General features: G+C 42.3%; 1 protein-coding gene across 1 annotated transcript in view; it reads right to left on the bottom strand.

The window, feature by feature from the left end:
- The window catches only part of LOC126419016 (cardioacceleratory peptide receptor-like), a 329,034-nt gene that overhangs the window by 21,554 nt on the left and 293,954 nt on the right, over positions 1 to 13,526 (bottom strand). The window lies entirely within an intron of this gene.

The raw sequence follows: 13,526 nt of genomic DNA on the forward strand, positions 1-13,526 counted from the left end.
AGATTTACGTTTACCATACGTGAGGTACTGCGGTACGTTAGCAGAATCTGTATGGTGTAAAATACTACTTATTTTGATGTAATCAAGCCTAATACTTAATATCAAATATCAAATCGCTTCATGTGTAGATAAAATATTAACTTTGTAAAAATAATCGATCGTTATAGTTAACATTTGTGTAGTTAAATAAACATAAATATGCCAAGTTTTATAAAACAATCTCCATAAATGTTTACACAAATTTTTGTAATATTTACCTCTCAATTTAGACCTGTGTGAAACTGTTTGAACACTTTGTTGAAAGTCTGTGTGAACGATGAAAATCTTTGGACAACATATTTATTATCTCTGTTCTTGATGCTACGACCGACAGTAGATCAGCGAGTGGCCTGTCAATGGACTCAGAATTCAGGAAAATATGGCGTAATAATCTGTATTCTTGTCTTACGAAATACGAGTACTAGATGATAACTTTTTTAACTTATACTTAACTGTTGAGTATGGTAATCTGGTGGTAAAGTGTACTTATTTGTAAAACCGAATATTGTAATTTCGACCGTGTGGCTTTTATCAAGTGGAAATTAAGTCCCTAATTACGATCTTTCTTGTGTGTGTTGCAACCTTTGAATTGCATTTTAAATATGTTGCTTGTATTCTCCTTAATTTTTGCTTTCATTCGTCGCACTGGGTGGTGTAAAGGACTCCATATTTGGTTTCATGTGAAATATAAGCTGTTTTCACCGAATAGCATTCTGTAGATTCATTGCTGTTTATTACTACTGCTTACGAATCCGTGTGTGAACTGCTCGATTTAAATCCGTTGTAAGTAAATTGCTCATATTCTTATGTTCCCATCCGTTTTTCGTACCCTCGCGTTTAATGGAGGCCATCGAAATATTCATTGAATTGTGCTAAAATGTACTGCTTTTAGAACCAGTTGAAAACATGTGGAAGCATTTGCATAACTACTGTCGCATTTTAGCATTGGAAAGGAAGGAAACTCAGGTCACCAAGACTACAATGCATGCCTGTCTACATGTACATTCAGAAACTACAAGCCAACATGAAACGTATGGCGCTCCGTGGCAAGAACCGTCACTATTCAAAGCGGAATTCCATACTCATATCGTGACTAATAAAGTTGAATACCAGTACTGTCAAAACCTGCTAACAGGGTGTTCTGCATTGATTGCGAGAACTTGAGGAAAATGGACGCAGACAAAAATAAATCGAGCAGTTCACACACAGGTTCGTAAGCAACAGCAAGCACAATTAAGTTCACAGAACACTATGCGACGAAAGCAGTTTCTGTTTAATATGAAACAAAACCAAATATGGACTCAATTACCCTACGCAATATTACTGATGCGATCAGAACGCAATCAGAATACGAGCAACATATTTACAATGCAATTCAGAGAGTGCAATACATACGAGAAGTCCTAATAAGTAGCACAGTGTGATGAAACCAACTTCTGTTAACTACGAAATGAAAACAAACTTGGAAGGCTAAACTCAGCCAGTAAGAAAGCGAGATGATGCACTGATTAACTTGTAGCGCTCAAAGTGGCCTATTAGGATACCAAGATCGTGTTACCGCAAGTCCCTATATAAGTTTCACCCCGAGCTTGGTTCAAATGGCTCTGAGCACTATGGGACTTAACATCTAAGGTCATCAGTCCGCTAGAACTTAGAACTACTTAAACCTAACTAAGGACATCACACACATGCATGCCAGAGGCAGGATTCGAACCTGCAACCGTAGCGGCCGTGCGTTACAGACTGAAGCGCCCAGAACCGCTCGGCCACAGTTGCCGGCACTTCGAGCTTGGAGGGAATATTAGTTGTAGAAGGGAGTCTTGTGAAACCTTTTGTGAGAAGTAGACACGTTTTGTGCACAGGCAACAAACCATTAGAACTTTGAAGCTTATATATTTTGTGAACTAGTCATCCGAGTAACTAAGAATACAGAAGTTATACTGAAGAAACAGTTTATACTGGCTACATAGTATACTCTCTAACTTAACTGTTGTGGAAACAGTACCATTGCTTTGTAAAACCAAGACCTGTGGACACTATGACACGCCTGAGAAGAGACAAACAAGCCAACATCAAGAGAATAAGATGAATAAAATTCTAATAGATTAGTACTTCGCACACGTCTTTTCAGTTTCATTCACAAATGACGAACATCCGTGTAGCGGATGTGTCGTTGTACAAACGTTACTGAAACAGGTATTGCAACGCTACAACACAGTACTTCATAATTAGCACATTATTTCTTTCTGCCTTTTTGATATTATTTTCAGGTATATACATAATTGCTTGAAGGATTGTAAATCAAACTTATTTTTAACTATTTAAAAACAATATTGTAAGCAATGTAGTAAACAGGCTGGTACAGTCAGGGCGTTTGCTATGCCTAATAACAATCTCTGAGCAAAGATAACGTCGCGTGGCACTAACTTCCTCGGTGCGTGAGTGCACGCGCATAGAGTTGTTGCAAGCTGATAGTGAGTTACGTGCGCCAAAATTATGTGGATGAAACACGTGGTGACAAAATGCAAGGCAAGGTATTGTGGAGCGTTTGATGTCGTGAGACACAGTACAATATTTGTTTGTGGAGAGTTTCAAGAGTATTAATTGTAGAAGACGGTGCGGCCAAATATATTTAATTCTCCTCGTAAAGAGGATAAGTGGCGTTTTCGCGCCTGCAGCAGTTCCACCTCGAAGTAAGACCATGTCGTTTCAGAAGTCTGGAAACGCGAAAGACTTGCCAGCATGGATGAATAATTTTACGGAACACTGAAATTTTTGGTCAACTTTAATTCTAACCTAATCATTTTCCCGAGTCACCACTACCAACAGTAGGATCCTGTTCCTGTCTCTTTAATACCCAGTGTCACACTAATAAAAAAGACTTTAGTATTAAATTCGTGAAAGAGCCAGAAAACAAACCTCAAATTTTGCTATTTCAATGAAGATTTTTGATACGTAATTTGACGTGCATTAATTATCTTTCTGCGAAAGCACTAATCAAGTATCAAAATAAATTCCCCTCGAAAGGAAAAGTTCAAATTAGTTATTAATAGCATTATGTAATGGTGTATATTTACTTCGGTGTTAGGTCAGAGGAAGAAAGATATTGGGAGAACAGCCTTTACTTTCCCTAACAAAGTAATACAATTTCTGGCAGGAACTCCATAATACTCACGTGCTATTTGAAACTGCTCCTTACGAATGCGGCAACACGACTTTGAATTCCAGCCGTACCGTCTTTTAATACGACCTGACTAAGACCCCAAATATTCAAGAAATGTACAATATCATATCGCAAAACAGTCTTACATGATTTCCATTACAGTTCTATTACGCTTTCGTAGGATATTCTTCATAAATCTTAGTTGTCCACTTTCTCTCGGTACAAATTCTTCCCACTCCATATCGCTACGCCATGTCACCTTTAGCTATTTTCCTCTGTCTTATGACAGGCACCGACTAGGCTTTCACCTCTTAGCTTTCTCCTGTATCGCTTCCTTAATCTGCTGGTAATCTCATCCTATATTTCGAGTGTTGTTCTTTCGATCCATCTCTTACTTAGAATATTTGCTTCAGTTACACTTCGTTGCAGGCCTTATCTTTTCAGTACATGTGCGGCAAAGATATTTTCCTCTTTCTTATCCTTTCTACTATTTTTCTGTTCTCTCCTATTCTCACAATAATTTCTCTGTTACTATCCATAATTAGCTGTCATTCAATACCATATAAAAAAAAAGCACTTAACGAATTTCTGTCTCATCTGAACGATTGCATTTGTTCCAAGACCTTTAATATTAATGATATTTTGGTGGCACCTTCATGTTTTCTGGTTCTCGTCACTTTGGTTTCTGATTCATTGATCCACATTCCACTTTTCTCACTTTTACAGTCCTCTCTATCATAACTTATTCCTCTCACTCAGCAAAAAATGCTTCATAATATGCATACTTGATTTTATCCGTCCTCCTTTTCCTACTATGCCTTTCTCTCCTTCTGATGCTTTGACTGTTAGCTTCTCAGCATAACTGCTGAAAAGCACTGGCGAAAGACAACGTCTTTGTCTAACAACTCTTCCAATACTCGTCTCATGTTTCTCTTCTCACGAATCATTACTACCACTTCCTGTCTTGTTTAGACTACCTTTATGAGCCTTGTATTCTGCCAGTCTACACCAACATCTTTTCAGGTCTTCGGTAGATACACAAAACACATGTACTTCTGTCTGTTAACTTGTAACATTTTTTATCAAAAATGGCTCTGAGCACTATGGGACTCAACTGCTGTGGTCATAAGTCCCCTAGAACTTAGAACTACTTAAACGTAACTAACATAAGGACATCACACACATCCATGCCCGAGGCAGGATTCGAACCTGCGACTGTAGCGGTCGTGCGGTTCCAGACTGTAGCGCCTTTAACCGCTCGGCCACTCCGGCCGGCTCATTTTTTATCCTACTGTCCTCAAACATCCAACTGCATCACTTGTTCCTTTTCCTTTGCTGTATCAAAACTGGTACTAAAAGTTTTGCTCAATTTTTCTTACTAATCTTCTCAGTCACGGGCTACATATGACATTTGTAATGTTGCGTAAGAAGTTAACAGTCATGTAAACTTTGCAGCCTTTGGCATTGTATTTATTTTGTAAAACAAGTGGAATAGTTAAACAATATCATCAGACCAGATGCCCTCGTCACATATCTTGTTGCCGGCCGGTGTGGCCAAGCGGTTAAAGGCGCTACAGTCTGGAACCGCGTGGCCGCTACGGTCGCAGGTTCGAATCCTGCCTCGGGCACGGATGTTTGTGATGTCCTTAGGTTAGTTAGGTTTAAGTAGTTCTAAGTTCTAGGGGACTGATGACCTTAGAAGTTAAGTCCCATAGTGCTCAGAGCCATTTGAACCATTTTGAACCATATCTTGTTGACAAGGTTGGTTAGTTTGGATAGTTCAAAAGCCTTTAGAGCGTACAACAATTATTTCCTCCTTCTGAGATCCTTAACCGTCTTCTCCACTCCACATGGCAATATTTTGAGTCCAGGGCCTATTTCAGGACATTTCAATTCATGCTCCAATCTTAGCCTTCATATAATTCTTCAACGTTCTCCTTCCATACTTACTTGTTCTCTACGCATATTTCCTTTTTTATTTTGCGTACCTTGGTAGTTGACTTTTCTTGGTTCTCTGCTTGTAGGCATTTAACTTTTCTGCAAATTGCTTCTAAATTACCTCACTTTTCCCGTTCTTCAGTCTTTCCAAATTATTCTCTAGTCTCGTCTAGAATCTTCTTAGTTTATTGTTGATCTTTCAATACTGTTTATTTACTTTTATAGAATGATCATTCTTCCATTTCTCACATCCATCTATTTTATCTAACGTACGAATGTGATCAATTTTTTCATATTCTTCAGCTCCTTTGCCAACGGCGTTGCCACAGTGATAACATCAGTTCCCGTGAGATCACCGAAGTTAAGCGTTGTCAGGCTCGGCTGTCACTTGGATGGGTCACTATCTGGGTCTGTTGAGTGCTGCTGGCGAGCGGGGTGCACTTGGCCCTTGTGACGCCAATTGAGGAGTTACTTGAGAAGTAGCGGCACCGATCACAAAAACTGACAACGGTCGAGAGAGTGGTGTTATGACCACATGCCCCCCTATATCCACTTCTCGTGACGTAAAAGGGCTGAGGATGACACGGCGGCCGGTTCGTACTGTTGGAGCTTCAAGGCCCTTTCCGACGGTGTTTGTTTTACCTTCTTTAGGTCTCGAGTCTCTTCTTCTGACGTTTCAGAATTTTATTTTTAAACGTATTCCATTCTTCTCGTACAATGGTACATGCTGTTGAAAGTTTCCGTTTTTATTTAATGTTTTGAGATCCTTCACGATTCAACTTAAGCACAATCAATATTCTAATAATCAACCAGCCTTTCTTGCCAATCTTACAATTCAGCTTCAGATTTATTCATGCCCCAGTTTTACTGAAAAAAAAGAGGGACACGCTGCTCAGCCTTGCAATGAACACTTGCACGTGAAACGTGTTTATATATTCCCCTTACTAACACTTGAGAAATGAAGAGAACGGTGGGTAGATTACGATCTGAATTTGTTTCTTTTTCCGTGTTACAGAGATAAACTCTTATGTTTCACCCTTCCATGCCTGTTGGGAGTAAGTACTCACTGGCATTATTTATTAAACATGGCATCAACTAACACGATAATTAGTAAATAGTGACAATACTACTAACCGTTGCAACCGTGACACGAAATGTGCGCTGTGATTGGTAGAAGTGATCCGGAGAGTGCAATGGCACCTTAAGATCTCACCTTAACAATGGGCATTGTTCCACACAAGACAATGAGTTGCAAATCTAGAAAACACCAAATAATGCAAAATTATGTTAGTTCCCCCATCTAGCTCTAACAGGAAAGGAGAAAACATTATTTTACGTGTTTGTCCCCGTAGCATGAAGTAGTTCAGTTCGTCTTTGGAGACAGGTCCGTTGCCATTTACGTTATTTACACATTCCAGTGGTTTGTAAAGTTATTGTAGAAGCATCATTTACTGAAAGAATGATCATATATTGCTTTCTTGCAGCCCTATAGTCGTTATCTTTATTTCGGAAAAACACTCGCTATCTGGGTAAGGCATTGGTTTTTATAAGTTGAAATTCAGACACAGACATAAAATTTTGATTTTTCTCAAATGGTTCAAATGGCTCTAAGCACTATGGGACTTAACATCTGAGGTCACCAGTCCCCTAGACATAGAACTACTTAAACCTAACCAACCTAAGTACACCACACACATCCATGCCCGAGATGGGACTCGATCCGGCGACCGTAGCAGCAGCGCGGTTCCGGACTGAAGCGCCTAGAACCGCTCGGTCACAACGGCCGGCTGATTTTTCTCAGGCCAGAAATTAAAATAGCTCGAAATCTTCAGGTGGTTCCCACTGGTTGTAAAGAAAATGTCAGGTCCAATAATCTCCCACAAATAATCCCAGCTGGGGGGTGGTTCCCATTGATTGTAAAGTAAATGTCAGATCCAATAATCCCCCACAAATAATCCCAGCTGGTACTGCTCATTTGCCCCACAACTAGACTCTAACTCTTGCCCTTGAAGTAGAGAAAAATTGTACAAGAAAGCTTGAACCGTGGTAAAAATTACTGTTTTGAAGAGGGCGCCGCAGCGCGTAGTGTAAACCAGTCGCCCTCCGTTTTTGGCGGTGGCGCCGCTGTGGCAATCGCAAAATGGTTCAAATAGCTCTGAGCACTATGCGACTTAACTTCTGAGGTCATCAGTCGCCTAGAACTTAGAACTAATTAAACCTAACTAAGGACATCAAACAGATCCATGCCCGAGGCAGGATTCGAACCTGCGACCGTAGCGGTCCCTCGGTTCCACACTGTAGCGGCTAGAACCGCACGGCCACTCCGTCCGGCTGTGGCAATCGCAGCTTTGGTTCTCCCTCTGGCGAGAAAGGGGAAAGGTTGCCTGTTCACGTGCATTTAAGGGGCGCTATGAGCTCGCCAGTCGGCCAGTCTGGGTCAGTCTCTCGTCCCCAGCTTGCTAGTCTGTCTCTCGTGCGCATTTGTTAGGCAGTTAGTGTCTGTCTGTCGTTCGGAGTGCTAGTATGTCTGTCGTTAGGATGAACCATTAAAGTCTTTCTACTCCGCCAGTAAGAGAACTCAGCGAGTGGTCGTCCGGTCGGGACTTAGTTCCTGCATCTGAGTCTGCGCGTTAGGCCGCCAGTCTGCTCGAGTTTGCTCAGGTAATGGTCATTAGCGGTTGGATCGATCGGTTGGTCGGTCGCGCACTGGGACACAAGATGACTTGTCCGTCTTGAGCGTCGACACATGTGAGGTTCCCACGTGAGTCCAGTGGGCCGCGGCGTATAGCGAGGGGTAGTGGCTTCGCGGTCAACACGAGAGCAACAGGAGTCAACCCACATCAGTCTGGCCGGTGCGAGCTGCGACGCCGTGAGACGGGAGATCGGCGCGCCTTCCTGCGTCCGTTGAAGCGGCTGGCAGCGGACGGTTCGGGAGAGCGATTTGGGGGTGCTGCGCCAGGTCTTCTCGAGAAATCGCAGTTTATTAGAAGTTAAGTGATTGGTGATATGTTGTTTAATTTACTCTTGTTAAATTCTACTTGTTTTCTTGGTGAGCTCACCAGCCGTTTTGCTTTGGGGTCGTCCCATCATTCTTCTCTGTTTGCCCACTCGCGGGAAGGTGGTTGTTTATACATTGGGTGGTCCGTTTATCCCTTGTGGAGTAGGGGCGGGTTAGAGCAACCTGCGGTTCGGGTTGTTCGGTAATCTCCCTATCAATCTACCGTACGTTAGTAGCTGCCTCTGTCATCTTTGTCGGATTTGGCGTGTTAACGAATTTATTGCTTGGAGTGTAACGGCCTAATACCTGAATTATGTTTTGATCTTTGGAAACTTTGATATTATTGCCTATGATCATGAGAGGCGGTATCTGTGTGCTGTAGAGCATCTTTACTATTGTTTGGCCAACCTTGTAGAATTTTATATAAGATTGCATTTCATGGGCTTTTATTTAAATGATCATTTTAGTATATAAAGTTGCCACCCTTTCACCGTAAGACTTTTTTTAGAAGCTAAAATCAAGTTGCACCTTCGGTGGCAAGGTTAATATTTTAATGGTTAGTGTTTTGTACTATTTCCATCCCTCCTACGGGGGGTGCATAGTTTGTGCGCTTGTGTAAATTGTTAAGACTCTTCGTTTAAAGTCATCTGGTGTGTTGCAGATTTGCACCAGTGTAGTCTTTCAGAGGCTGTTGTGAGCGGTCGTAACTACAGCCGTGTCTAAAGGAAGCGGCCAGGTTCTCTGTCCAAAAGCTCATACAGTCATAACTTGTTTCTTTCTGCCTCTGAATAAATTGTAACTTTGATATTTAGAGGGTGCTTTCTGATTATAAGTTTAAATTTTTTCTTTTAAAAAAAGGCTTTTAGGCACTATTAAAGTGAATAAAATACCCATTTTTTAAAAGGAGTTTGGTTATGATTTCATCAGTTACTCCCTGGTAACTACTTCCATGCTTACACAGTGTGATTAAATGTGTTAATGTTCTTGATGAATCGCTAATAAATAAAATAAATTCTTAAGAATATTCTTTGAAAATAGATCACGGTTCAAAGCTACTTACACGATCTGATCAAAAGTATCCGGACACATTTACGCAATGCCGAATCGACCACCAGGTGTCACGAGAGGCTGACCCAGCAGTATAAAAGTTACTGAGAAGCACTGTGTTGTTAGCAGAGAAGCAGTATCAGCAGGGTGGGTTGCTCAGGAGAGATCAGTGACTTCGAATATGGACTTGTCACTGGATGTAACCTGAGTAAAAAATCCACCAAGGACATTTCAGTAGTTCTGAAGTTGCCCAAGTCAATTGTTGGTGATGTGTCTGGAGTGGAAAGGCGAAGGAAGAACGACAGCTAAACCCAGACCGGGAAGACCTCATGTACTTTGTCATATGTTGACGACTTAATAACATGTACACTGTTACGCCTATGGCTGTTGGGAGCCATTAAGGGGGCTCCAAGGTAGGAAATCAGAGACAGAATGCTCTATGCAAAACTGGTAGCGTTTAGGTTGCCGTAGCTAAAGTAACATTAGAGCTCTGCAAATTGCATACGCTCTGGGCAGCTGTCCCAGGGGAGAAGTTTCACTTCAGGGAATTAACTGTTAACTCCATCCATCGCCTAGACGCTGTTGGAAAGCGTCGTAGTAAAAGATAGCCACGGATAGAGGAGGCAGCAAGCTCCATACTTGCTCCTGAGAACAGCAAAGTCAGTGGGTTTGCACAGGTTGATAGCTACTACAGCAGCTCCCCACTCACGAAAGGAATGAGAGCGAGGCTAAGTGACGTAAAGCACTGTTGTTGCTGGCTATAATAGGAATGGCACTGACTTTTAGCTATCAGATGAGCGCCGTTGCTACCAAACAAGGAGTTTGGTACTTTCTATAAAATTTTTCTGGGTTTGTGACTTCATTGTCAATATATGGGGTGTTCAAAAAGTCTCTCCGCAGTGCCGTATGATTGTTAGCCGCGCGTGCCGTATGTTTGTTCACTTGCCTGGGTTACTTCCCTTCAAGTGGACTCTCCCAACATTCCAATGTTTCGTTTATCTCAGCCAGAATCAGTAATACTGTTGGTGTGTGTCGTTACGTGTTGACGAGAACGTTTACGTTTAGTTTCTTAGTTCGTTTGTTTCGTTTTTGTCACTGTTAAAATGCTAACCATTGAAGAACATGTGTTTTTAGACGAACATGTGTTCAAAGCTGGCAGTAAATACACAGTTTCAGTTCGTCAAACATTTAATGCAGTTTTCCCGGAGGCAACACTCCCACATCGCGATACTGTGCGAGATTTAACTAACAAATTTCGAAGTACGGGTTCAGTGACAGATGCACGAGAAGTGGTCGTCCTAGCGTTTTGTCTGAGGATATTGCCGATAAAATGTCCATGAGTCCAAACAAGTCAGTAAGAAAAGTCGTCGAGGAAATCGATGTCAGTGTCGGAACGGCCCACACAGCTGTAAGGAAAAAATCAGAACTTTTCCCATACAAAGTGATAGTCGTGCAAGAACTGAAAAACACTGCTCATGGCAAGAGACTGCATTATTGTCAATAGTTCTAAAATTTCTTTCAAAAAAATGGAAGGGATATTATTAATGAAACGTTTTTCACTGATGAGGCGTGGTTTCATTTATCCGGGCACCTGAACTCGCAAAATTCTCGTATGTGGAGTACTGCAAATCCATTGTGTATTCATGACGAACCACTTCATTCTGTGAAAATAGGAGTTTGGATTGCAATTTCTAGACGTCGGATTGTGGGTCCCATATTTTTCAACGAAACAATAAACGCACAACGATACTGCAGTGATATTCTTTACCCATTCATAGGAGAACTTGTGTAAGTGAAATACTGAACGGTTACTTTCAACAAGATGGTGCAACTGCGCATACAGCTCGCGTTTCAGTGTCACTGCTTGCTGATGTTTCTGGTGATCGCATAATTTCACAGGGATTTTGGCCTCCACGATCGCCTGACCTAACACCACATGATTTTTTCTTCTGGGGTGCAGCGAAAGCAACTGTCCATAAAAACCGTCCAAAATCCGTCGATGAATTGAAAACAGAAGAAATGTTGGAGCTTGTGTTTGGGAACATGATTAGACGAATTGAATTGAGTATTCAACAATAGGGGGGACAGTTTCAAAATTTAATGTGAAAATCTGTAAGTAAAAATTAATATTCAATAAATTAATAACTTGTATTTCACTGAGTTTCATTTCGTTATATTCACTGCGACATTAGGCACGCGCGGCTAACAATCATACGGCACTGCGGAAAGACTTTTTGAACACCCCGTATATAAAACTGCCGGCCTTTCGGTCCGTGTTGCAGTTAATAATAATAATAAAAAAACTGAAGGTTACTTGCAACAGGACCCGAAAGGTCGGTAGTTTTATATATATTGAAAATGCGGTCACAAACCCAGACATTTTTTATTGAATGTGACAATGGCTGTGGAAGCCTACGTTTATAAGGAGTTCGTTAATTTAAAGTTCAGATACATCCCTACTTACCGAGCAGGAGAAGGGGAAAAATGTAAATGTGGTTTGTCAGAGGCGCTCTTGTGTCGCAGGGAGACTCGACGTGCTGGCCGAAGCTTATTAAGTTCCAGTGGATTGTTAGGACGACGATAGGAAGCGAGACATAGCGCGCCGTCATGGTGCTTTGGTATTCAGAGATAGTTTTCAAACAGATCACTGGGGCACCGACTCCGTGTCGCTCGTCGCCAACCTCGGTAAGCTCCGACATGGCTGTTTTGCTCACTTGGAGCCTACTTTGTTTTTTCCTCCGTTTAGAATTAGCCATTAGCCACTTAGTCCGATCGCTAATATTATTAATCAGACCCCTAAATTACATGAGTCTCCCGCTGCAACCATTCTGTCGAGTCCCAAAATCCTCGCCTCTGGTAGGTGCCTTGTGACAGTGTTTGGCGCCAACACAAGTCAGCAGCCTGCCTTCACTGGGAATTTGTCTCTCTGCATTTGCTTCTCACCGCTCGGAAATCGCAGACTGAACTCAGACCCCCTGTCTCCCCTCCATCCTGCGTCAGGACGCTTAAACTTATGGACAGGGACCGTCGAGCATTGCTGAGGGCAGTCGCAAAAAAATCACAGGAAATCAGCGGAAGATCTCACCCATCAGTGCCAAAGTGCTATTGGCAGTGCAGCTAGCACAATGACTGTGTTTAGGGGGTTAAAAAGAACGGAATATAATGGTCTAACAGCTCCTCATAAGCCACACATCTATGTCGAAAGTAGAATTATATTAATACCTTCAGCTGATCACGGACGTTGATCTATATCAACGGGGACAGATGAAAATGTGTAACCGGACCGGGACTCGAACCCGGGATCTCCTGCTTACATGGCAGAGGCTCTATCCATCTGAGCCGCTGAGGGCACGGAGGAGAGCGCGACTGCAGGGACTATCTCGCGCACGCCTCCCGCGAGACCCACATTCTCACTTTGTATGTCCACATACTACATTCATAGTGTCCCACCCCAACACACTCATTACTCGTGGATGACATTCTTTCCAAGTCCCGTAAGAGTTCGGGGAATATGTGTACATCCATACAGAAGAAGGGGGTATGGATGGTGTTGCCAGATCTATTTACTTATATGGATATGGTGTCTGTTCTTTCGGGCATGCCTATATCAACGGGGACAGGTAAAAATGTTTGCCCCGACCGGGACTGGAACCCGGGATCTCCTGCTTACATGGCAGACGCTCTATCCATCTTTTTTCCGTTGTTGATCGGTTTTGTCGTTGAGGACGTCACATGGCATCCGTTAAAGTTCATTTGTTGATCCTTCCACTCAGTTTTTTATTACAGAAGCCAACCAACTCCGTGACCGAACACGCTGAGGTACCGTGCCGGCTTTTTTTTTTTTTTTTTGTTCGTTGCGTTTGTTCGGGGCGGACGCCCCATGACACCAGTTGAAGTTCAGCGTTGGTCCATTTACTCAGTTTTTTTTTATTACAGAGGGCGTCTAACCCTCTGACCGAACACACTGAGCTACCGTGCCGGCAATCCATCTGAGCCACCGAGAGCCGAAAGAACAGACACCATATCCATATAAGTATACACATTTCTGTAGTCAGTGCTAAGCGAAGGTCGAGGTAGTCTAAAGAGCGACGCGACTGGCCAGTGAACGACTAGAAACGAGTAATTTGTAGTGATGAACCGCGCAATACACTGTGCCTGTAAAACGAAAGGGTTTGGATTTGACGGATGCCTGGAAGACGTTGCCTGCCATCGTATACAGTGCAACATTGAAGTAAGCGGGCGTAGTGTTACTATAAGGGGGAGTCTTTCAAGGTTGGGCTTAAGAAAATCTACTGGTGGAAGGAAAGGAACATATCTTACAGCATCGTGTACTGTGCGTGT

Source organism: Schistocerca serialis, chromosome 9 (genome assembly GCF_023864345.2).
Source record: "Schistocerca serialis cubense isolate TAMUIC-IGC-003099 chromosome 9, iqSchSeri2.2, whole genome shotgun sequence".
NCBI lineage: Eukaryota > Metazoa > Arthropoda > Insecta > Orthoptera > Acrididae > Schistocerca > Schistocerca serialis.